The following is a 27,852-nucleotide window of genomic DNA, read 5'->3' as shown; positions in this document are numbered from 1 at the left end:
TTAACTAGAGTTGTTGACTTTTGCAGAAATGGAAGCAGTGGGATCCAACTAATACTTAGCCGCAATACGAAAGTGAGTGCACTTGGTACCTGATGTCCAAGTAAGATGCACTGAAGTGTCAAGATTTTCACTTTCTTTCTGATAAATTGATTCTCCAAATTCTGTCCTATCACTGACATTCGTGTGTAGTTGGAAGTCTCCAGTCCTATAAAGCCCACTGAGAAGTTATTCCTTGTCAGCTTTGACACTGTCAAAAGTCATCTGGTACCCAGCAAGCCAGCCTCATCACCAAAGACAGCCAAACCATGGATTTCAAGTCCTGAAAAATGAAAGTCAACATCACAACCAAAGTGTATACATTCTCCTTGTAACAAGAGGACTTGATCTTATCACTTTCCTCTCCTGTGTTTGGTGAGAAGGTAGTATCTAATGTCAGTTTCAACCTTAAAACACCTGGTCTTTAACTGTGATTTCTGTTCTCAGAGTGTTCTACTTTTCTGTGAAAGTCAGATCACATCACACCATTTATATTTGGCCTCCAACATCCCAGTAATTTTACCAGTGTCTGTATTAGATGAAGCAGATGTTGAGAATTCCATGCCACTGCATGACTTTTTTTTTTTCCACATCCAGTTTCACCAACCCTGAGCCAATTCCTTTGTGGAAAGTATCTCTGACAGCTATGCCAAAGTCAGCATATGATGGAGGAATACACTGGCCACACTCAGGTCTGTCTGTAGGTCACCATGGTGAAGACTTGGGAAGAGATAATCTGGTGGTCTCCGGATGGGGGTGCTCCCACTGCTGCGCTCACAGCTGAGACCACTGGGTTTGCCTGCCATGGGGTCACAGCTGCCTCAGCTGGAGGACAAAGTGGAGGCACCATTCCACTTGCAGTCTGAATGTTTTTAAAATGTAAAAATATTTTTGAGTTGTATTAGTGCTTTCCTTAGAAACAGAATCAATAAAATAGATAGCAGTAAGATAGATAGATAGATAGATAGATAGATAGATAGATAGATAGATAGATAGAAGACAAAATGAGCCAGCCGCAGTGGCTCACACCTGTAATCCCAGCACTTTGGGAGGCTGAGGTAGGAGGATCATGAGGTCAGGAGTTAGAGACCAGCCTGACCAACATGGTGAAACTGAATCTCTACTAAAAATTAGACGGGAGTGGTGGTGCATGCCTGTAATCCCAGCTACTCATGAGGCTGAAGCAGGAGAATCGCTTGAACCTGGGAGGCAGAGGTTGCAGTGAGCTGAGATCATGCCATTGCACTCCAGCCTGGGTGACAGAGTGAAACTCCTGTCTCAAAAAAAAAAAAAAAAAAAAAAAAGATAAAATGAAATGTATTATGGAAATTGGCTCACACAGTTATGGAGGCGAAGTCTCATGATGTTTCATCTGCAACCTGGAGAACTAGGAAAGTCATTGTTGTAATTCAGCTTGAGTTGGAGGGACTGATTATGTAAATCTTAGTCCAAGGCCAAATGACTGAGAACCAGGGGCCTCCTTAGTATAAGTTCCATGCCCAAAGGCCTGAGAATCAGAAGCTCCGATGCCCAAGGACAGCATAACCTGGATGTCCCAGCTTAAGGAAAGAGAGCTAAATTCTTCCCTTCCTCTGCTGATTTTGTTCTATCTGGGCCTACAAAGGATTGGATGATGCATATCCATATTGGTAGGGGCAGATCCTCTCTACTTAGTCTACTGATTCAAACCAGAAGCTCTTCAAGAAACACCCTCACAGACACACCGGAAATAATATTTTACCAGCTACCTGGGTATCCCTTAACCCAGTCAAGTTGACATGTAAAATTAACCATCACATTAGCCTTATTTCTAGTAGTAAATTCTTGATAAATATTTGTTGAATGAACAAATGTCACATTCTTTTCCAATAACAAATAGCTATATTTCTACTAGTAACTGTTACTGAGTGTTTAGTAAGTACCAAACTCTAGACTATGTTTTTATGATTGAACCTCATTTAGTTCTCACAACAAATTGTGATGGAAAAATAATAAGCAAACTGAGGCTTAGAAACATGAAGTAACTTGCCTGAAGTTAAACAACTGATCAGAAGATTGACCCAGAGAGCTTGTCTCCAGAATCCAGTCTGAATCCCTATCTACTGTGCCTTTATTTTAGCCACTCATGAACAAATAAATTTAGTAACCCTCTTGGCTAAAACATCTGGTGCACATAGTTTAGTGTATATGATTGAAAAATTTTTTTGCACATATATTACTTTTCATTAGAATTGTTTTATTGATTAGCATGCTTATATTTTCCCAAATGTGCCATCTCTCCGTCTCAAATTCTAAAGTCAATGAGTTGTCTTTAAGAAAAAGAACTGGTTTATATCTTTTAGGCTCAATTCTTGGAGTGATCAATCCTCCTAATGCTCATCTTCTTTCCAGTTAGTAAAGTCTGGGTCCTTGCACTTTTTTGGATTCTCTTTTTAAATGTAATAGAAAAGAAGCAACTTTGCGCTTTGTCCAGTGTGTTCCTGAGTTGTGATGCAGTTGTCTGTAGTAAGGATATCAATAACTGTGGAAGTGACAATGGTGATTCACATTGCCATTGTTTCCTTCTAACCTCCCGGGAACAACATTTTTCACTGTGTGGGTTTGTCTGTGATGGAGAGAGCTACAACAAAAACTGTGGTTGCCACCATTTTTACATAGGATGGAGGGATAGATACTTTTCATTGTGATTCAAAATAAGTAATTTCTGGCATAAATAAAAAGTCTCTTGCTGTGCTTATTCCATAGCTAGTGATGAACATTAACATTATGCCTCCGTAACCAGAGGCCTTTACTGTGCATGACTTTGGCAATGATATATCCTAAACAAATTTGGGAAGTATGATGATGCTTGAGATATGCCATGTTTTCCTTTTTTACTTTCTAATTTTCTGCTTTCCTCTCTCCTTTACTTTCTGGGCTGTGTGTGTGTGTGTGTATGTGTGTGTGTGTTTGTGTGTATGTACACTTTGGTGTGTCTCTTAAAAAGTCTTTTCATCTCAAGCTCCCTGATGTATCTGCAGTGCTTCCACCCCTCTCTGCCTCTGCTTTGTCTCCTAGCTTCTATCATTCCCAGCCTGAACTACAACTTCCTAATTGGTGTCTCCACTTGTGTTCTGGTTCCCTATTGTTGATTCACCACACACTGTTTAAAAGATGTTTTACAAATGAAAATTTGAGCATCCCTGTTGCTTAAACATATTTCGTGGCTACCTCAAATCCTTAATATTTCTAATCTTCCTGGTTATGTTCCTGAAAATATTCTCTAGCCACATTCATTTACTAGATCATCAGATTTGGTGTATTTTTGGCTATCATCATAGTAAGACATTTGTGTTATCAATCAGTACACATACACACACCTGCCTAAAACAAAAGTTTCACAAAAATACCTACCTTTTCTACACACACATATCCATGCACCTATGTGACATAGATGTATAATATATGTATGAGTACTCCCCATTACATGGAACCAGGAATATGTTTGTCTTATTTGGGTACTTATGGCCAACATTTAGAATTTTTTCCAGTACAGAATAGGTACTCAGGATATATTTGTTGTTAAGAAGCCATAAGCTAAAATAACCTTTATAAAAGAATGCTATGTTAAGAAGCCATAAGCTAAAATAATCTTTATGAAAGAATGCTATATAAGTGTTTCACCCTCAGGAGTTTCCAATAAAATAGTTTTCTGTAGGAAAAGCAATCTAAGAAAATATTTTCTATTTCTATTTATTGATGTGATTTTATGTGTTAACTAAAATTCACACATAATAATTTTCCTTTGAAATGAATAATAGTAGCTGTTTCAGTGATAGAATTTCACATATTGCACATTTTAACATATACTATACAACATAGTAAAACAAACCACATTAAAAAATTTATGTGTTGCTTTGTTTAAGGTAGAACATTACATTCATTTCATTCTGATATGTTTGGCTTTAGGCAGAGATACATTTTCATTTACTAGACAAGATTCATCATTGTAGAATCCATTAAGTAGGCACTCAGTACTCAGTTTGGAGGATGTTTAGAAAACTGATGAAATGGGAATCTGAGCTGCACAGGTAGGATCCATTTAATCTGGGGGCATGCAGGAGTCAGCCTTAAGGGAGATTCATTATGATGGTTAATAAAACCACCTAGCATATGTAATTGGTGTGAGATTGCATTGATAAACCTCCTTTCTAGGGTATTTGAGCTGGCTATTGAGCCTTTCAGCTTTCAATGTTGGATAAAATTTATATTAGTCTCAAGCACCAAGACCAAGTAGTTTCATGTGTTGACTATTTGTGAGTCTTTATACAGTCCAACTTTATACCAGGATTTGAATGAGGCAAAAGTGCATTGTTCTAATATTCAGATACCAACATATATCAGGTATGGTGATTGATAGATTTCCTAAAGTCATCTCTTACTTGCGTTTCTTAATATCAGCTGTGGTTATTGTCTCTTCTAAAGTTATTTAAAGGAAGAATAGGGTTCTTAGTGCTTTTTTATAATTAAAAAAACAAAAGGAAAACAGACTCAAAAATTGATAGTAGTTGGGGTCCAGTCTTTGCATTTTTCTATTAAATCTTGAACTCATATATGATATGGACAACGTGTTCTTCTTACAATGATTTACTAGTTAGGAATTGACTAAGCTGCAATGAAGAGATTTTTAAAATATGGAAATTTGAAAGAATTCTTGAAAACAGTTATTTTAAAAATTATCCATGTAAATTAAAATAATTTATTGCATCCTTTTCTATTTCCTGCCCAGGCTTTAAACTTTTATTTGGTGGTGATGGTATTATTTTTCTTTCTCAGCAAGATATGGAGATGATAATTGTTTGTTCCAGTTATGATCTTTATATTTGTGATCCTTCCCTGACCAGCTGTGCTAGAGTATGTTGTTAACACTATCCTGGGAATCATGTAAAAACCTTGGTCACTTAATGTCAGGAGATAATCTTGAATAAAGTCACTTAGAAAAAGGACAAGGCAACACCTAATCTTAAGAAAAAACAGTTGAATAAGAGTATAATATATACTCAGTATAAAAGAGCTGCCTTTTCTCTAAATCTTGCCAGCATTTGTTATTTATTATTATTATTTTTTTGTTTTTTTTGGTAGCCATTCTATTTGCAGTTCTCTGACGATTAGAAACATTGAGCATTTTTTCATATGTCTATTGGCCATCTTTATGTCCTCTTTTGAGAAATGTCCACCCAGATCCTTTGCCCACTTCGTAGTAGGATTATTTGTTTACTTTTTGCTGTTGAATTATTTGAGTTCTTTGCATATTCTTGATATTAGTCCCTTGTTGGACACACAGTTTGCAAATATTTTCTCCCACCCTACAGATAGCGTAATGCCTCTAGCTATGTTCTTCTTGCTTACGGTTGCTTTGGCTGTTGAGGGTCTTTTGTAGTTATGTGCACATTTTAGCATTGTTTTCTCTATTTCTGTAAAGAATATCATGGTATTTTAATAGGAATTGAATTGAATCTGTAGATTGCTTTGGGTAGGATTGTCATTTTCATGATATTAATTATTGTGGTCCATAATCATGGGCTATCTTTCCATTTGTGTCTTCTTCAATCACTTTTGTCAGTGTTTTCTACTTTTTCTGATAGAGGTCTCTCATCTTGGATAAATGTATTCCTAGGTATTTTTTTTGGTAGCTATTATAAATTAGATTGTTTTCCAGATTCTTTTTCAGCTAGTTTATTATTGATTTTAAGGAATCCTGATTTTTGTGTTTTGATTTTGTATCCTACAATTGTACTGATTTTGTTATCAGTTCTAAGGGGTTTTGGTGCAGTCTTCAGGTTTTTCTAGATATAAGATCATATTGTCTGCAAAGAGGGACACTTTGACTTCCTCTTTTCCAATTTGGATTCTTTTTTATTTTTCTCTTGCTTGATTGCTCTGTCTAGGACTTTCAGTGCTACCTTGAATAGGAGTGGTTAAAGTGTGCATTCTTATTTTGTTTCCAGTTCTTGAGGAAAGGCTTTTTGCTTTTTCCTATTCAGCATAATGCTAGCTATGGGTCCTTCATATATGGCCTTTATTATGTTGAGATATTTTCCTTCTATGCTTCATTTATTGAAAGTTTCTATCAGGAATTTATGTTTAATTTTATCAAATGCTTTTTCCTGCATCTATTGAGATGATCATATGTTTTTGTCCTTTATTTTATTGATTTGATGTATCAGATTTATTCATGTGCCTATGTTGAACCATCCTTGCATCCCTGGGATAAATCCCTCTAGATTTTGGTGCATTATCTTTTTAACATGTTGAAAGATTTAGTTTGCTAGTATTTTGTTTAAGATTTTTGCATCTATATTCATCAGGGATATTGGCCTGTGATTTTTTACATGTGTGTGTCTTTGTCTGGTTTTGTTTTCAGGCTAATATTGGCCTCATAGAGGGAATTCAGCAATAAAGCCATCAGTCGCGGGCTTTTTTTGTTGGGAGACTAATACTCATTCAATCTTGCTACTCATTAATGGTTTGTTCAGGTTTTCTATTTCTTCCTGGTTCAATATTGGTAGGTTCTATGTGTTCAGGAATGCATCCATTTCCTCTAGGTTTTCCAGTTTGTTGCCATATAGTTATTTATAATAGTCTCTGATAATATTTCCTATTTCTGTGGTATCAGATGTAATGTACTTTTTGTTTCTGACTTTATTTGAATCTTCTTTCTCTTTTCTTAGTCTAGCTAGCAGTTTATCAGTTTTATTTACCTTTTTTAAAAAAACAACTTTTCACTCTATCTTTTCTTTTTTTTTTTAGTCTGTACTTTGTTTAGTTCTGCTCTGATCTTTATTATTTCTTTTCTTCTACTAATTTTGAGATTAGATTTTTCTTGCTTTTCTAGCTTCTTGAGGTGCATGATTAGGTTGTTTATTTGAAATCTGTCTACTTTATTGATGTAGGTGTTTATTGCTACAAGCTTCCCTCATAGCATTGCTTTTGTTGCATCTCATAGGTTTTGGTATGTTGTGTTTCCATATGTTTTAAAAATTTTTAAATTTCCTTCTTAATTTCTTCATTGATCAATTGTTGTTCAGGATTATGTTGCTGAATTTACACACATTTGTACAGTTTCAAAATTTCATCATGTTATTAATTTCTATTTTTTTCCATTATGATCTGAGAAGATACTTGATATGATTTAGATTTTTAAAATTTTTTTGAGACTTTGTCTTGTGGCTTAATATATGGTTCATCCTGGGCAAAAGCTCTAGTTTCTTATAGGTGGACTGGAGACAGAAAAGTCAGTCTTTAGCAAAGACAAACAGAACAGATAAGTAGAAAAAAGTGAGCAGTATTACAAATTCAGAAAGACAGAATGAGTTGCTGGTTTCACTGTTCCCTATGACTATGTTAATTCCTCTTGAAAGGTATGTGTATAATCTAGAAAACATGAGACATTTCTGAATCCAGAAATAGTAGAAGTAGCTTCCTGTTGCTAATGGCGCTGTGCTATCAGCTTACTAATCTTGGTGGCTAACAAATTATGTCAGTGATGTTGTGATCCTGAAGCAGGCTGTTATACTGAAACTTTCCAATTCTCCAGACAGCTTTCTATGATAGAAGAGGCAGTAGTTTCCTCCATGGTGCACTTCTGAACTGTGACTTTAGGATTTTTTCCTGATGGTTCTGCCTCGAATATTTTTGTTCATTTCTCCCAGTGATTCTGTAAGTCATTTAACATCCTGTGATACCTAAGTTGGGGCTGAAAATACCAACCGTGGATTCTTTTCTCTGAAACTGAACTTTAACAAATATAATAATTATAGCATTTAGAAAACTATAAGGTAATACTATATATTTATTCATTCATATGTGCTTGAGAGTCATTGGTAAACAGACAATGCCCTCATGGAATTTACAAGCTAGTGAAATAAGACAGACAATAAGCAATAAATAGAAAATAATAAGTACATAATATATCATGTGAAAAGGGAGTAAGAGCTAAGAAGGAAGAAGTGGAAAGTATATCTGTAGTTTTAAATAAGGTGGTCAGGGTAGGTGACATCTGAGCAAAGACTCAATTGAAGGAAATTTTGTATTATTATTTCAATATTGTTTCATTATACAAGCTTGAAGACGAAACTTTAGTTTCTCTTTAATATTTTATCTATAATAATCCTATATAACATTTAAAAAATTTCATATTGGTCTCATATTTGTCAAGTGTCATCATTCATCTTCTTCAGATTAACTGATATGTAAGCTTTAACACAAGTCTTCTCCCCAAATTCATTTGCACAGATTATCAGGTTGTGAGATTTTCCTTTCTTATATCTCATATAGAGCCAGAGCAATTGAAGAGTAGGTTGAAACTGATAAGGCATTAAATAAAGACCATTAGGTTACAGTTATAGAAGTAATACTTTAAATTTTGATGACCATAATAGTAACAAAAGATAATTTTGCATAGGGTGAAAGTTTCAAATGATTATGAGTTGCAAGAAAGCTCAAAAATCATAAATATTGACAATTCTTAGAATGGATGAATCTCTTAAATAACAGCAAAGATCATTCCAATTTGTCAAAATCTCTCCAAATGGAACAGATATTTTATTTGTGATTTACTAAGGCCTATGAACATGAAGTTTTTATCTTCTTTGTTGTGGCCACTCCATCTTTATTTGCACAGCTTGAAGTTTTCACTAGATGTTGTTGCCCTTTTATCCACACATCACATTATTGACCAATAATGAACTTGAAATTTACTAAAAACCTTGTCATTGGTATTTACTCAACTGTGCCTTTCTGCATACTTGAAATTTTATTTTTAAAATTCTAATAGCTCAATTTTACTTTTTTCCATTAAATTTTATCTTGTTAGATTGGGTCATTTTTATGACTATTGAATCTAAGTAATCTCCGACTCTTTTGTCAGATAAGCAACTTTTGATTTCCCTTATTGTCTTCTTTACACTCTTCTGTACTCTAATTCATGAGACTAATGAGTTCTTAAATGTATGAAAATGGAAGACTAAATCTGGCAGCAGACACCAGAAATGTTTCACTGACTGCCTATCAAAATTTCACACTCATAGGAATGATCCTCTAGACATTTATACATTCATTGCTCAGCCATTTGTACATAAGAATGACCATTCTGTCATTTATACATTTACTGGTGTAAAGTAGTATTCCCACTGAGTGAATGAACTTCTGTGTGATTCCCTTGTGTATATTTGCTACAGCATTTTTTCTCTCTTTTTGAAGTGGAGTCATACCATAAGCTTGAAATGCTATTAGGATTAAATAAGTTAGTAAAATAATCCCTAATATATATTAAATGTCTTATGAATTTAAGTTCTCATTTTTCACTTTCCCTTCTTTTTTATTATATAAAGTTTACAGCATAGTGTTTTGAGATATATATATATACAATGAAAGCATTACTACATCAAACAAATAACATATTCATCATCTCACATAATTACCGTGTGTGTTGGGGGATGTGTATGAAGAGCATCTAAAATCTCTTTTAGCCAATTTTCAAAATACGATATTGTTAACTATAATTCTCATTCTGTACACTACATCTCTATCTTCATTCACCCTACATAACTGTAATTTTGTACCCTTTGATCTACATCTCTCCATTCCTCCCTAACCTCCTCCCTGATAACCACCATTCTACTCTGTTTTTATGTCATCGACTTAAAAAAGATTCCGCATGTAAGTGACATCATGCAATATGTTTCTTTCTGTGTCTGACTTATTTCATGTAGCATAGTATCCTTCAGATTTATCCATGTTGTCACAAACCTGGCAAGATCCCCCTTTTTAAGATGAAATAATATTCAATTCTGTGTGTGTGCGTGTGTGTGCATTACAATTTTTTAGTACATTCATCTGTCCATGGACACTTAGGTTATTTCTGTATTTTGGCTATTGTGAATAGTGCTATGATAAATATGGAAGTACAGGTGTCTCTACAAGATACTGAGTATTCATTTATTTGAGTATATTCCCGGCAGAGGGATTACTGGATCATACGGTTATTTTCTTTCTGACTTCTTGAGAAATCTTCATACTGTTTTCCAAAATGGCTACACCAATTTATATTTTCTACACCAGATGACAGGTGTAAGGTGACATCTCATTGTGATTTTGATTTGCATTGCCCTGATGATTAGTGATGTTGAACACCTTTTCATATATTTGTTGATCATCTGAATGTCTTCTTTGAATAAATGTTTATTCAGGTCCTTTGCCCATTTTTTTAATTGAGTTGTGTGAGTTCTTTATAAATTTTGGATATTAACCCCTTAACAGATATTTTCTCCCAATCTGTAGGCTACCTTTTCATTTTTTTTTAGTTATTTACTTTGCTGTACAGAAGAGCTTTTTAGTTTGATGCCATCCTACCTGTTTTGTCTTGTTGTTTGTTTTTGTTGCCTAAGCTTTTGGTGTAACGTCCAAAATGTCATTGCCAAGGCCAATCACAAGGAGCTTTGTCCTAATTTTCTTCTTCTTGTTTTATAATTTCAGGCTTTACATTTAGATCTGTTATTTATGTTGATTTGATTTTTTGTATATGATATAAGGGTCCAATTTTAGTGTTTTGCATGTGGATATCCAGTTTTTTCATCACTATTTATTGAAGAAACTATCCTTTTCCTATCGTGTCGTCTTGTCGAAAATTAGTTAATCATATGTTGCTTGGGTTTATTTTTGCACTCTGTATGCTGTCCATTGATCTGTGTGCCTGCTTTTGTGCCAGCACCATACTGTTTTTTTTTCTTCTAGATGGAGTCTTGCTCTGTCACCCATGCTGGAGTGCAGTGGTACAATCTCAGCTCACTGCAACCTCTGCCTCCTGGGTTCAAGAGAGTCTCCTGCCTCAGCCTCCTGAGTAGCTGGGACTACAGGTGTGCACCACCACGGCCGACTAATTTTTGTATTTTTAGTAGAGACAGGGTTTCACCGTGTTGGCCAGGCTGGTCTTGAACTCCTGGCCTCTGGCAAAATGCCCACCTTGGCCTCCCAGAATGTTGGGATTACAGACGTGAGCCACCGTGCCCAGCCCATACTGTTTTACATACTATAGTTTTGTAATATAATTTGAAATCAGGCAATTTAATGCCTCCAACTTTGTTTTTATTTCTCAAGTTTGCTTTGGCTATTCAATGTCTTTTGCACTTCTATACAATATTAGTATCTTTTTCTATTTCTGTGAAAAATATTATGGAAATTTTGATAGAGATTGTGTTGAACCTGTAGATAGCCCTAGGTAGTACCAATATTTTAACAATACTAATTTTTCCAATCTTGTCCAAAGTGAAAAGGAAGAAGCAAAATTATCCCTTTTAGCAGACGACATAGCCCTGTAGGTAGAAATCTTTGATGACTCCACAAGAAACTGTTAGAACTAATACATGAATTCAGTAAATTTGCAGAATTCAAAATCAACGTAGAAAAATCAGTTGCATTTCTTTACACCAACATGAAAAAAAATATTGAAAATATATTTTTTCTTTCGAAACTTTTACTCACTTTCTTATCATACAGCAATTGATTATTAACTGAAAATCCCAAGGCACCTAACCTCATAGCCTTATTTATTTTCTAATTATTTTATTATTCAAAAATTAATACATGAACAGACATACAATGAAAATAAATCTCACTCTTTGCCACAGAACCTCCACCCCTCTCCTCCTAGCAAAATAAAATAAAATTTTATTATGCTAGACCAGAAATATCTAGTGGTCTTGGAAATCACTAAACTGTAAAAGGAGGGGAAAATGACATAAAAATGAAGAAGATAATCTGCTAACTTTGTTGCTTTCCCAAATTGAGACTTTAGTTAAAACAATTGGACCTTGGGAATTTAGTCTGTCAGTCTCTTATATATTGACCAAACAATATGAGATATAGACATCGGTTTTCAGATTAAGTTCCTACAAATGTATGATTAAGAACCCCTTTAAATATGCTCTTTTGCATGAAGCACTTTTCAGCGTACTCTATTTTTTGTTTTAAATTTATAAAATAGAACCCCATTTTGTTTGTTTTCAAATAGAGCTCAAGCAAAGAGATTGCCATGATTCTTACAGGATCAGAAATAGAGAAAGCAGAATGAGATTGAAGAGAGTGGTTGACTGAGATATATTTATCAATTTGATTGAAGAGATACTACAGTTGTTTTGTTTAACATGATGGTTTTTGGAAGTACAATATCAGGATAAACCGTAATAGATATCTCATTCTAGAAACCATCTTTGCAAAATATTTTTTTCTAAAGTCTAGGGAATTAATTCATCACGGATTTGTGTTTTGATTAGTTAAAAATAGTATTGTATTTATTAGTTATAGCTACAAACTGGGAGATTCTTTGATTTACTGGTTTTAAAACAAAGACCTTTAGAAGGTGTTATCTTTCTAAAACAACAGAAAAGAAAGGGAAGATGGGGGAATACATGTTGTCTTAGCATGTTTTGTGTTGCTATAACAGAATATCAAAGACTGGGTAACATACAAAGGAAAGACATTTATTTTTTACAATCTGGAGGGTGGGAGTCCAATAGCCAGGTGTTGGCATTGGGGAGGGCATTCTTGCTGTGCCATCTCATGGTGGAAGGCAGAACAGCAGAAGAGCACAAGTGCTCGTAAGAGAGAGGAAGGAGGCCAAACTCATCCTTTTATCAGGAACTCACTCCTGTGATAGCGGACCCAATCCCATGGTAAGGGCATTAATCTATTCATGAGGGCAGAGCACTCATGACCTAATTACCAAATAAAAGCCTCACCTCCCAACACTGTTGCACTGGAGATTCACTGTACAACACGTGAACTTTGGGGGACACATTCAAACCATCGTGTATTCAAGTAAAATCTGAATTCATTCGTATTCAGTTAGAAAGTCAAACCAAAACATTTCCACCAATTCACTAAGTTTATTTTGGCCATTTTTTTCTGACTTTTCAATTTTACATCTTAACCAGAAAGGGATTGATCTAAACAAATCTTAAAACACAAGGTGAATTTGGACAAAATTTATGAGTGTTTGCATATTTTCTACAAGGTTGTATTTCTTCTTCCATTCACTTTTAACTTAAATAATACATCTCTTTCTTTCAATAATTTGTTCAACAAATATTTACTGAGATTTCACAATATTCTAGACACTGTGAATACAAATAAGAAAAAGCTCTTTGCCCTTATGAAGCAAACAGGAGGAATAACGATGATCACCATATGTACCAGTAAAACATATAAAGAGATATGCTGATAAGTACAATGGAGAAAAATTGAGCAAGAAAGAGAGAAAAGGGATTGAAATGAAGGGCTATTCCAAACAGGTTGGTTTGGAAACACTTGAGTAGAGACTTAACAGAGGTGAGAGAGTGATGCAGTTCTCCGGAGGAAGGCTTTGCGTGAAAGAGAATAGCAAGGGCAGGCCCTGACACCAAAGAGGGCTTGGCAAGTTTAAGTAACAGCAAAATGGCCAACATGGCTATGAGGAAGAGCTGTCGAGATGGACTCAAAGAAATAGCCAGGGTCAAACTGTGGAGAGTCCTGTAGACCACTGTCAGCACATTGACTTTTATTCTGAGGATCTGAAGAAGTGACATTATCCGACATATTTTAGAAGAGTCATTCTGGCTGTTGCGTTGAGTGTAGACCACAGAAGCAGAAGTGAGGGTAAAACTAGGGAGAGACACACACACACACACACACACACAATTGATTGTCAATATTTGCAAGTTTCATATTTGTGAATTTCCCTACTTGGCAGTAACCCCCAAATCTATACCTCATATATGCATTACAATACATGCGTGTACAAAGTGTTGAAAAATGTGAGATACACAATGCACAAGTTCAAACAAAGTGATTCTCTGCCCTGCTTTCTGGTTTTAGCTCTCGTGCAGTAAACAAGTGTCCTTATCGCAGTCTATCTGGTGGCACATTTTTTTTTTTTTTTTGCATTTTCATGGGCTTTAGTTGTCTAAAATCACCCTGATGCAAAGTGCTGAAGTGCTGTCTAGTGCTGCTGAATGCAAGAAGCTGTGATGTGCCTTACAGCGAAAGTATGTGTGTTAGGTCAATTTCATTCAGATACGAGTGATAGAACTGTTGATTATGAGTTTAATGTTAATGAATCAACAATGCAGTGTCTCCAAAAAATAGAGGAAATTCACTAATATGCACATCAGACCACGTAAGTGATAAATTAACACTTATATTATGTAGTGAAGCTATGGAAAAAAAACTAAATTTGTGAATTCATAAGATGATGACCAGTAGAAAAGCATATGGAACAACATTGTTGTGAGGCTAAATAAAGGCCATCGACATTTATCATTGCATTACCCAGGGTCAGGAGAATGTTAAATTCTTCTGGGCTAGTGCTGGCTGACTCAGATTTCAGAAAATGTTAAACTCGCATGAGATTCAGGTTCTGCAGTTAAGGAGGCTTAAGAATTAAAAAATACCTGCTTTGTGTTATGCAATAAAAGGGTCACGTGAAATAATAGGTTCACAACGCTGATGAGACTGCTTGTTTTATGATGACATCAGCAAACAAACCTATATAATGCAAATGACCTCTAAAGCTCAGGCTTTAAATCATTCAAAGGCCATGCCATGAATTATTTGTGAGAAATATATATTAACTAAGGTGTCTTTAAACAGAAGCACACATAAAACAAGGTTATGAATTGATTGTTTGACAAAAATGTGAGCAGCTACTGAAACCTAACCCTGTATTTTCCCTAGAAGCAATGGTTCTGTATTTGTTCATCCAGCATTTGCAATACTTTTTAGTACATGACTACAGCAACTAATGAGAATCGACTGTATATAAACATATATATTTTTGTATATGTGTGTTTTGGACTCAATTGTTTCACTAGCCCCTAACCAAATTCATATGTTAAAACCCTAATCCCTAGTACGTCAGAATGAGACCGTATTTAGAGATATTAATTTAAAGAGACAATTAAGTTAAAATGAGGCCCTTAGGATTGGACCTAATCCAGTCTGACTGGTGTCCTTGTAAGAAGAGATTCGGACACACACAAGAGACATCAGAGGGGCACATACATACAGAAATGACCATGTGAGGGTTGGCCATCTGTGAGCCAGAGAGAGAGGCCTGAGAAGAACCCAACTCTGCCAACACCTTGGTCTTGAACTTCCAGCTTCAGTGACTGTGAGAAAATAGATTGATTTTATTCACCTCGTCTGTGGTATTTTATTATGGCAGCCCTAGCAAACTAAGGCAACATCAGGCAAATCATGCTGGTGTCATGGAACACCCATATGTTTTATGGTGGTGGTATGAAGTTTATGAGACACGATTAAATTTGCGTATGTTTTGAAAGAGGAGCTAAGGGGATTTTCTGAAGAATTGGATATAACTTATTAGATAAAAACAGAAGTTTGCATTCATGAGAAAATGTATTCCTATTTTGTTCTTTCTTACTATTTACATATTGCACCACTTTTTTTCCAAAGAAAAACAGCTAAGAAAGGAAAAATTCTTACGACATGAGGATAAAAAGACTGACCACCCTAGTCATATCACTGAAACATTTCCAGTGGAATCAGTAAAGGCATGATGTGTTTTAGGAAATATGATAGGGTTGTTTGTGACAATGTAAATGTAGTTGTTCAGGGTTCAATTTAAAAAAATTTAATTTTAAAACACTTTAGTTTTGAAGAGTTAGAAATATTTGCAAGGAAAAATGATTTCTTATTTTTTATTAATATTATTTTCCATGGAAGAAATCAAACTTAACTGCATAAACTATAATTAAATTCAAGAGTAAATGAGTAAATGAATAAGTTTTAAGATCTAATGATATATTTACTCTACCCATGACACAATTATCTGAAAGCAAATTGATTATTGGATATAAAGACTGTTTTAGGGAACAAAAGCGTTGAAAATAAATATGCAAAGACTTTCTTTGTGTTGTGGATTAAACCTTACTGTTTTTAAAGTATTATAAAAGATCAATAATAATTACATACTTAGAAAAATGTACTTGAAAAAGTAATTTCTCTGCATTTTATTTCTGCCATTAGTGTTCAATTTCATTATTTGGATTAACATTTTAATGTAATAAAGATATATTTTTGTGAGATAGTATCTTGGGGCAATTTTTAAGAGAAAGACATTTTCATACATTCAATTTATACTTTCTTGTTTTTAAATGCAATCTACATGTTTCACTTTAATAAGGGACCAAATAGAGTCTTAACTTTGCTTTTGTTTCCTTATCTCCAATTTTCATTGTGGTTCTTATTTCTATTAAGTGGATTATGTGGCTACTGTAAAATATTCTTTTCGTAACAACTGCCCACATTCTAAGGCTGTATTCTCTTCATGTTCATATATTTTGTATTTGTTTCATAGTATTCCATTGCTTTTATAGTGAGGAAAAAAATCTGAAGTGTCTAAGTCTCTAAACCTAAAATTACCTTGGCTAATTAACATTTTTTAGCTGCAGAATAGTTGTTTTCTAACTTAGTTCTTCTCATAAGTTACCAAGTATCTCTTACAGCTCCCAACAAGTCCTAAATCTTGAAAGTATTTAAATATTTTCAAAATCTTAAAATATTTAATTGATAGTCAATGATATCAATTAGAATTTCTGATCGACGTTATTTTGAGAAACAAGAGCTGCTTGATTTCATGCAGTTAAATGTTACTTTTAGAATTTTTATTTTTTTAAATCTTTTATCTGAATTTAGACAGCTACTTTTCACTCTTACAGCTAGCTTTTTTACCCCTTGTTTTTGCTCTTTTTCTGCCACAGATTAATTTTTATTTCTGTTCTAGAAGTAGCTTCTTCTTGAAAGGCTTACTGTCTATTGAGTTATTATTCATTTCTCTTCTGATATTTACATGTTTAATTAGCAACACTTTATAAATTACTTTCATATATATTATTTCATTGGAACCTGATTGATTTCATCCTGTGAAATAAATGGGAGATTATTATCTTCGATATGTAGATAATAAGACTGAGGTTCAAAGAGATTCTATGACTTACTTTAGTCACACAGCTGATGGAAGTGGCACGGGCGGACTGAGGAATCACCCAGTGCTTCTCCCTTCCAAGTCTTGGGCTCTTTCCACTACCATCCTATTACCTTTGCAGGCAATTGAAGCTTAGGTATTCTGCAATCAACAATACTTGCAAGATTATCAGTCTTTAGTATAACCATGAATATAATTCTTAATAAATAATACTATGTACATTAATGTAGGCATATGTGAAAGTGCTTTGTGAATTATGTCTGTGCATACACAGCATATTAATATTTAGTCTAGCAAAATAGTATTAATATAATTAGATATAATTGAGAAATATTTGATGCCTTCAAAATTATTTCAGGCCAGCATTTATTTTCTTATAAAATATAATTTTGGTTTATATCAAAATAAATCACACATACCTTAACAAGACATAATTCTACAAAGCTTATATATTAAGTGGAATATTGGCTTACATTATTTTAAAAGAGAATAAAGAGGTGATGGATTAAACAAATCTTATGTCTCCCTCATGTAAAAGTGCAGGAAGAAAACCTGCTGTGGCTGCATGGGACGGGGGAGGGAAGGGACAGAGAGGGAAGCTCTGCCCCTTGAGGTCATCCAAGATCCCAAATTTCTTCTATGTTGTTGCTTCACCAAGTGTTTTCCTTGTCTGAATAGTCAAAACTCATCCCTACAACCACAGTCCAACACAAGGGAAGGGAGGAAGAAGTCAAAGTTACCAGCAGTGACACAAACCTCTTCTGCCCCACATCCAGGAGGCTGTTCCTTATCTGCATAGCTTTTCCTAGCTGCCCTGCATTCAATAAATATTTAGGGGTTCTGTTACTAAAAGAGTAGAATGAGTGAATGGGTATTGGTTGATGAATACCGTTATCTCCTAGCCTGATCACTCATACACAAATGAGTCATTTATTTATTTTTTGATACATTTAAAACATACTTTTGGACATACAGCAATCCAAAATATTTTTATATTATTTGATACAGCTCCAAGAATGTACAATTCTCTCTTTTGGGCCAGTTAAATCTAATTGTTATCTGGCAACGTATAAACTAAAAGGTGAGTTATTAATCACTCCTCCCCTGACTTACACACAGTCACTTGTATAGTGGGACAGAATACCACAAAGACACTTCTTTTCAGAAAAGCTAAGAATATGATACAAACTAAAGTTGTTGGTTCATTAGAGTTATCAAGTCTTGCTGAGCAGTCAGTTCTAGCTCTTCCTAAACTGACCATCATTATTCTGCCTTTGTGGGGTAACTCTTTTGTTTTAGTTTTCTCCATGGCTCCTGGATTTTCCATTTGGGAAGTTTTTGTTTGTTTGTTTGTTTTTTCTACTAGTCTTTATGGATTCCTGTTAGGTGAGTGTTAGAATATATCCCCTTCTTTGGAAAAGACAAATTTCACAGTCCATTTCCTGCTAGTACAGATTTGGAGACCTAGAGATTGCTTTGAAAGTTTAAAAGACACAGGCTTTTCAAAAATTTCCCTTGTGGTTTCTTTGAAAAGGCAATTTCCATCAAAATGTAATAGTTTCAGTCAGATTCATGTGCAGGTAAGCACAAGCAAAGATTTTATTTAACCATAGATATTAAGTCTGAAATCTCTTGTTTATTCACTAGTCCTGTCCAGCTACCAATGCACAGCTGACATTACAGCTACCAGGAAAAGAACGACAAATTGCAAAAATAACATTTGTAAAGATATAATACAACAGTGAGGACTCAACATCAGAGAGGGCAGAACCATTCCGAAGTGATCTGAAGATCACCAGCTGCTTAAAACTTCCTAGAGGCGTTGGCCAATTCTGAATCAGGGCAGAGAATAAGCTCAATGCCAGCTAAGGCTACGATTAAGGAAAAAGAAATCAACAAAGCTGTTAGTTGTCATGGAAAGCTGACTGACAAGTTATAAACTTGAGAGGATTCTAACACATGGCTGAGTTCTGGGGCTACTCAAGAGGTCAAGGAGCCAGATCAAAAGGGAAAACAAAATTTTCTACAGATCTGTGAATATTAAGGAAAAAAAAATCACCAAAAAGCGAGAGTGGCTTACTCAAGCACACAGCTAATCTCCCTCTGAATAGAAGTGCCAGGATTGAAGGTCAAGTGGCTGAAGAGCTGACCTTGGAACCTGTGACAGCAGAGCTTGATCTTAAAATCTTCCGGGGATGAAGAGAAGAATACTTGGTAAACTATTTGTCAAAAGCTCAGGACACCATGGCTGAGGAGTAGGATTTAATCAGATGTAAACAGAGTCTTAGCAAAACTATTACCAAATCCCAAAAGTGTTCAGTCTCTAATTAGTTGTGATCATCAGTTCCTTCTTACATTTGTCTAACAAAGGAAATGGGGAACCCTCTCTAATGGAAGATAACATCATATGGAGCCTCTGTGGTTCTTTCATGACAATTTCCAACATATAATAACAATTACTAGATATGTAAAAAGGTAGGAAAATATGACTGACGCTAAAGAGAAAAAAAAATAATCCAAGCAGACCCATAGATGATCTAGATATTGGAGGTAACAAATAAGAACTTGAAATTAATTAAGAACATATAATTATTTTAATTATACTTAAAATGTTGGCCAGGTATGGCAGCTTATGCCTGTAATCTTTTGGAGACTGTATTAGTCCATTTTCATGCTGCTGATAAAGACATATCCAAGACTGAGCAAATTACAAAAGAAAGAGGTTTAACTGGGTTCACAGTTCCACATGGCTGGGGAGGCCTCACAATCATGGCGGAAGATGAAAGGCACATTTCACATGGCAGCAGACAAGAGAAGAGAGCTTGTGCAGGGAAACTCCCCTGCTTTTTTTTTTTTTTTTTTTTTTGATGGGAGTCTCACTCTCTGCACCCCAGGCTGGAGTGCAGTGGCACAATCTTGGCTCACTGCAAGCTCCGCCTCCTGGGTTGGTGCCATTCTCTTGCCTCAGCCTCCCAAGTAGCTGGGACTACAGGCACCAGCCACCACGCATGACTAATTTTTTGTATTTTTAGTTGAGGTGGGGTTTCACTGTGTTAGTCAGGATGATCTCAATCTCCTGACGTCATGATCCACCTTCCTTGGCCTCCCAAAGAAACTCTCCATTTTAAAACCATCAGATCTCATGAGACTTATTCATGATCATTAAAAAGGCATGGGAAAAATCTGCCCCCATGATTCAATTGCCTCCCACTGAGTCCCTCATACAATGTGGGAATTCAAGATGAGATTTGAGTGAGGCCAAGGCAGGAGGATGGCTTGAGCCCAGGAGTTTGAGATCAGCCTGGGCAACACATGGAGACCCCATCTCTACAAAAATTTTTTTAAAAAATTAGCCAGGCATGGTGACGCATGCCTGTAGTCCCAACTACTCAGGAGGCTGAGGAGGGAGGATCACTTAAGCCTTGGCGTTCAGACCAGCCTGGGCAACAGAGCAATACCCCATCTCAAAATAAATAAATAAATACATAAAATGTTAATAAAAATTGAGGAAAGGGTGGAAAATAAATGAAGGAGGTCGACTTTTAATATACAGATGCTGTATATGATGGAGAAACCCTATCTCTACTAAAAACACAAAAAATTAGTCAGGCATGGTGGTGCGCACCTGTAATCCCAGGTACTCAGGAGGCTGAGGCATGAGAATTACTTGAACCCAGAAGGTAGAGGCTGCAGTGAGCTGAGATTGCACCACTGCACTCCAGCCTGGGTGACAGGGTGAGACTCCGTCTCAAAAAAAAAATAAAATAAATAAAAATAAGTAAGTAAAGAAAGAAAGAAAAGAAAAGAAAAAAGAGAAAAAGAAAAAATTTCTGTCTGTGAAAAGATTCGGATGGACATTCAAGAGCTGAAAAAATGCAATACTGAAATTAAAAATCAATAAATAGTTCTAATAGCAAATGGAGAAAATCATAAAATAGAATATATTTCAACAGAAACCATCAAAACAAAATCATCTAGAGAGGAAAAACTAAAAATGAAATAAAAATGACAAAAGATATGTGTGTAACACACTCAAAAGATCAACTTAATGAAAGCTACACTCTGAAACCACCTGAAACACAGAACAGTCTTTTTAATTGATCTTTCCTTGTGAGAACAAATTGCAATGTGACTGAGAGAGGCTTGGGAGTCCCACCTCATCTTTTGCTGTTTGAGATACAGAAGCTGGCTAGTTTTCTAAGAGAGGCCCCAAATGAAGTTGTCTTCAGCCAATATAAATTGATGGTAACAAGATGAAAGACATACTTTTAAGCAAAGTTGTATTCTCTTTTGTCTCTCCTTTCAAATGAAGTAAGTCTTGAGAAATGTATTTCTTTGAGACCTCCTTTAAAGTGGCAACAAGCAGCCAAGAAGCACTGCCCTTTTGACTTTTTCCAATATCCTTGACTAGAACTGTGCTTTCTAATATGGCAAGCAGTAACTAGTTGTGGTTACTGATTTGCTCCAGACGACCACCAGAGTAAGTGCCAGAGAACAGGCAAGTAAGCAGGGTAAAAGAAAACTTTACCAAAGGAGGGGCGAGGTTCACCAGTCTCCCGCGGTGGAGGCCGACGAAATCACTCTGGCGTTCTGGGGTTCCTAGGCCCGCACACGAGCAGCAGCCAAAGAAGTTCGCGCCCGGCGCCCGCTGGGAGCGGCTTTTATGTCCTGGGCCCGGGAGTGGGCGGGCAGTGGGCAGGACATAGGCGGGTCGGGGGCGGGACATAGGCGAATCAGGGGCGGGGCGGTAGGCGAGGCTAGGTAGGTTTCCATTTTCTTCGTCAGATGTCAGACTACGCCTGCGCAGTCGACGTGTGTCTTTCCCTGGCGTGGGAAAGTTGACAATGAAGAACCCGGAAATGCGCCATTTTAGTCCCTTTGTACTTTTGTTCCCTCCCTCCCTTGGTCCAGACAGTTACTTAGATGTAAACTATGAAAATTAAACGAAGTTTGATATTCAGAACCTCGGTTTCAGTAGCCACAGTTCAACTGCTCAATAGTATCAAACAGCACAGATGTAAAAAAAATTCCATCTTTTCCTATATTGATGTAAGATTCTATTAGACAGCAGTAACCTAAAGTTATGCAGTCAATAATCATACAATTTTCCTTTTAACTTTTACTGGATGCTTACCATGGCATAGTTACCAGCTTTTTCCAGCTTTTCAGCTGAAAATACTAAGTTAAGATCTTTACTTTAGAATAATTGGCCAGGGGTGCATTGGTTTTGTTGGAATTTAACTATCAGAAACTACATAACATTCCTTGAAGGTCCATGTTGGAACAGATGATTCTTTATTTTATTTTATTTTATTTTATTTTCTGGTATAATAAGCATGGCTACCACTTTTCTCAGAGCCTAGTAATAAGCGAGTTTGGTGTTGTGGAGGTTCACCAATCAGCATAAGGTTGTATTTAATTTCTCTGTTTTCAGATGGCACCCAAGGCTTCCTCTCTGTGCACTGTTTCTGAGTCTGGTGTCCTTTTACTTCAGCCCTGCCATTGAGCAGTCCTCCATTTTTGAAAAAGAAGAGACTAGTGAGAGCTGATCACCAAAGAATCTAGTTGCTTTTTGCACAGATTTTCAACTAGTTTCCCTATTTTCTATTTCACATATTTGTTCTCTGTTTTCAGGGTTCACCCTGTCTCATATTTTTGAGCCTTTTTTGGGCACGTAGTTTATGATGATTTCCTTTGGCTTTCTTTATGCTTTTGGATGTTTAGATTTCAGGTTTCTTCTATATGTTGCCTTTCACCACTTGGCTACCTTCTTTTCAGCTTCATTATTTTATTAAAATTTCCTATTTGTTGCCTTCTTTGGTATTTTCTTGTCCTCCACGGGACCCTCACTCTTTTTTTTAAAACCCTTTGACAGACATTTTAGTAGAATTTTTAAAGGGAAAGGAGGTAAAAAAAAAAAAAAAAAAGAAAGAAAGAAAAGAAAAAACATGTTTACTACTCCAGGTTAAACCAGGAATCCTGCATTGTTTTATGACTGAGCTGTGAATAATAGGCATGTGAAAAATTTGTATTGGTAGGAACTGATATGTACTATGTATTCAATATATTTTGGGAATTCACATTCTTTAAAATATAAATAATTCTATGCCATACTTGGTATTTTCACATGAAAAAACTGAAATTCCAATAGATTAAATCATATCCTGGAGGTCCAAGAGCTTAATAATAACAATCTATTTATGCCTGATTTTGTCATGCTTCCTTATATCATAATATAGTGTTTAAAGGCTCAAGAACTTGTGCCTGGGTTTGAATTCCAGTTGTACAATGCAGTCGCTGCACTTGGTTTCACATTCTACTAAATTTGTCTGTGTCTGACCGTTATTTGTCTCTGTGTGTAGAATACTGGTAATATAACAGCAGTATCTACTTCATAGGATTGTTGGAAGGATTAAATATGTTTATGTATATAAAATATTTTGAATAGTGCTTGACATACAGTAAGTTCTATAGATGTGTTAGTAATTTCTAATTGTATTACTTTGTGCTCCATCTGTTCCAAGGAAGAAAAGATATTGCTTCTGCTTATGGATGGTCTTTTAAAGCTAATATGACCTTAAAGGTGTGACATCTACTTGCACTTTAAAAACTCTTGCTTTTCTAGAACTTTCTATTACTAAAGCTTGAACATGGAAGAATTGATGCTGAGTGAGCTAATGAAAGAGAAACATGCTGATTTCTTCTACTTTTAAAGGAGAAATGGATGATGTAAGTTCTGAAGATAGATCTCTATGATTTTTTAAAGAATCCTCCAGATTACTTTTAGTGGTTTTTCCATACTATTTTCATTCTGCTCATTCTAATTTCAAAAACTCTTCTAATTTGTATATTTGAATTAGTATCCCTAGAAAACATTTTCTCCATAACCAAATTGATGTAGAACCATAGTTTTCAAAATGTTATTGCATGGGTCATAAAATTAGTTGTGGGGACTTTAAAACTATCCTGAAACAATCTTCTTGTTTGCTTGGATTTTATTTTTCAGATTAAATCCAAACCACTCCTAATTTGAGTACCATCAGCTGTTGGCAAAACTTAGCTTCTTGGTTCTATGTAAAAGTGAATCATTTTGTAAACACTCTGACAACCAAGATATAAATCCTTTGGTTTACACAGGTGACCTCATGAATATTCTTTTCCACCCTTTGTGTGTGTTAGAGAGAGAAAATACTACAGGCATTGAATATTGAAATTTTTTCTAATCATTGTAGCTGGAAGGAGAGGCTGACAGATCCATTCTCTGGACATGTGTTTTAAAGTTAAGGAGGAAAAGACATGAAAAAATACTTTATAGGCTTTGCTGAAACCAAAGCATTTGGAGCACAGTTTAATACGTTTGCCAAATTTTAAATACAGCTGGGTTCTCCCACAGTTTCTTTAATTGGAAGCAGATTTCTGTGCTAATTCTGTAACGTGAAGAGAGCTCTAACAGTATTTCTTTCCTAAAAGTAGGGCATATATTTGCAGTGACCACTTCTAACATCAACAACTCCTTAACAATATCCGACTTAGAAATATTCATTGTGACTTAGAAATTTTCAAGAGTTTTCAGTAGAATTATTGGCTCATATGGTTTTAATATACTTAATTAATAGTTAAGTGTATAAATAATTAAAATTATTTAATAACTGATAAGTTCACTGGGTATTTTGTTTTCAGAAAAGATAAAAGTGGATCATATCTAATGAATTAAAAAAATTGAGCCGTTTATATTGTAAAGTCAAAGTCCACATTCTGCCTGAATGTATAAAAAGTCTGTTTCTTTAAGTTTTCTCTAAGTTTAAAAAATTTACCAAGTTTTTAACATTTTAATATGATGAAAATCTAGTGGAAAAGACTAAATTGAAACAAAAGTGTATATTATATACTACATATATTCCATTCAAAACTACAGTACTAGTTTCTGAGTCACCAAATGTGGAAATTAATGTCAATATGATGAAAATACAATTTTAAAAAATTTATCTGTTTTTAATATCTTGTATTCACTTTAACACTCAGTATATTACATTTTTAATAAGAACTAATGATACTAATAGTAATTTGAAGGAAACGTATTACAAAATTTTATAAAGAAAGCATTAAAATAGGTTTTTTGAAGGTTAACCTTGAGGCATTATTTCAGTCTGCTTTCCAATTACATGTTGGAAAGAGGGGTACTGCATCTAATTTTTAATGCTGCTCTTCCTTTGGTAAGAATCTAGGTAGTGGGTAAAAAATAAAATCATTTTGAAATAGTTTTTTATTTATTGAACATTTTTTAGGCTGCACCTATAAAATATCTTTGTAGCGATAAATACTTCTATAGCAATAATCTATACCAGATGGCATCATCATGACTTTCTAAACTTTCTACCCTTTCAAAATTACATACCTGATTTTTATTGACAGTGCTATTATAACTTAGAGTATTTACCTGATTTTAACAGCACAGCAAAAGAGCTGTTTTAGGAGAAGGAGCATAATTGTAATATAGGCATTTGCTAAGGAGAGTCTATAAAGACCATTTTCATCAAGACACAAAAAAATTCCCCAAATATTAGCGTAAGCTCTAAAAATTGTGCCAACAGTGTACCCTGAGAAGGCGGTTATTTTCTTATTATGCAGACACCTAAATAAAAAGTCGATATATGTATCAGTTTGTTCCCCAGGATCTTTATTGCTTTCTCTTGGTCTTTGTCCTGTTCCCTGTGCTAATACTGCAGTATCTTAATATTAATATATTTTATTGTAAGTTTTGATATCAGTTGAGCTAGCCCTCCCATTTTTATTTGCATGCAAGCGTGCTTAGCTATTCATGGCTCTTTCAATTTCATTTCCATTTTAGAATCAGCTGTATAGTCAAAAATTCTGTTGTGATGTTGGTTGGTATTGCATTGAGTCTGTAGATCAATTTGTGAAGGACTGATTATCTATATTGTCTGTAATTCATAAACATGATGTATATCTCCACTTACATCATTAATTTCTCCCCATAAACTTTATCCAATAGAATTAGTGCATATCTTTTCTTTGATTTTCTTCTTATTGCCTAATTTTTTTTACACTGTGATAAGTTGTACCTTATATTTTGTTACTGATGTTTAAAAATAAAATTGATTATGGTATACTGGTTTTATAAAAAAAAAAGGCCTTGCTAAACTCTTATTAATTCCATCAATTTGTAGATTATTTCTATTTTCTATTTCAAAAAGCTACATCATCTGCAAATATTGACAGCTATCAATACTGACATGTTGACTAGAAGTGATGGTATGAATGTCTTTGTCTTGTCTTAATGTCTTACTATTGCAGATTTAGCATTAAGTAATTGCAGAAAATTCCTTTTGTAGCTACCCTTTGTTGGATGGAAGAATGTGGCTGTTTGTTTCTAATTTGTTGAGTTTTTAAAAAATCATAAATGGATGTCGAATTTCAATAATATCTCTTCCCTTTAAAATGTTTACATGCCAAATTTTATTGATTGGTTTTTCAACATGAGCCAAATATATTGGTGAGTGTAGTAGCTCATTGCTTTTTTTAACTAGAATTTTCCCCATTATGAGTGAAGTTGAGTATCTTTCTTTTAGTATGCTTATTGGCTATTTGGATATCCAGTTTGTAAAATGCCTGTTCAAGTCCCCTCTCCCTTTTTACAAAATCAAGTTGCCTGACCTTATTGATTCATAGATGCTCACTATATATTCCTGATGTAAGCCTTTGTTGGTTATTCGAGTTACAAATATCTTGTCCCTGACAGCAGGCTTGACTTCTCATTTGTTAAGGACGCCTTCTGGAAAATGTTACTTAATTTTAATGTAATGAAGTCGCTCAATTTTTAAATTAATGGTTAGTTTAGTTTTTCTGGTAATGTTTAAGAAGTTTTTTCTTTCTTTCTTTCTTGGTTTTCTTTTTTTTTTTTTTTTTTTCAGGCGAGTCTCACTCTCTCGCCCCCAGGCTGGAGTGCAAGTGGCAGGATCCTGGCTCAGTGCAACCCTCCACCTCCCAAGTTCAAGTGATTCTCCTGTCTCAGCTATTGAAGTAGCTGGGATTACAGGCGCCCGCTACCACTCCTGGCTAATTTTTGTGTTTTTTGTAGAGATGAGTTTTCACCATGTTGGCCAGGCTGATCTCGAACTCCTGACCTCAAGGAATCCACCTGCCTTAGCCTTCCAAAACGCTGGGATCACAGGCATGAGCCGCCACACCTGCTGAGGTCTTTTCTTACTCTGAGGTCCTTTTGATACTCTTCTATATCTTTCAGAACATTTATTGTTCTTCCTTTTAAATTTACATACATAATCAGTCTGGAATTCATCTATATAGTGTGAAATGGAAATATTTCATTTCATACATATGTATATTATATATGTATATATATAAATTATAAATATACATATATATGTAAATTATATATAAACTATAATTTCCATTTTATTTTTTTCCAGAGGACAGTTTTTCTTCAATCCTTAAGGATTCAGCTTCTTACATGGGTTTTGCTGGAGGTCATGGGGCAGCACCAGGAGGTCTAAATCACGGTGGGTGTGTTCAGTACTTCATGAGATCCATTCCCAACTAACCTGCTATGAACGGCACAACTCAGGCATTAACGTAGCTTCATATATACCTTGGGAAGCACACAGGAGTTGAAGACACTCCCTTTGGAAACGTCTGATAGCTGCAGCCTCTACTGTTTTGAATGACGAACTTCTTAGTAGCCTTGTCCTTGGGTATACATTGCGCAGCGTCTGCAACAAATAGGCTGCATGTGGCTGTGCCTCTTTTTGGCATGACAT

General features: G+C 35.1%; 1 pseudogene; it reads right to left on the bottom strand.

The window, feature by feature from the left end:
• Nucleotides 1-27,852, bottom strand: LOC111552972 (annotated as a pseudogene).

Source organism: Piliocolobus tephrosceles, chromosome 19 (genome assembly GCF_002776525.5).
Source record: "Piliocolobus tephrosceles isolate RC106 chromosome 19, ASM277652v3, whole genome shotgun sequence".
In the NCBI taxonomy this organism is placed as follows: Eukaryota; Metazoa; Chordata; class Mammalia; order Primates; family Cercopithecidae; genus Piliocolobus; species Piliocolobus tephrosceles.
The sequence above is the reverse complement of the archived record's forward strand: the minus strand, read 5'-3'. Positions and strand labels throughout refer to the sequence as shown.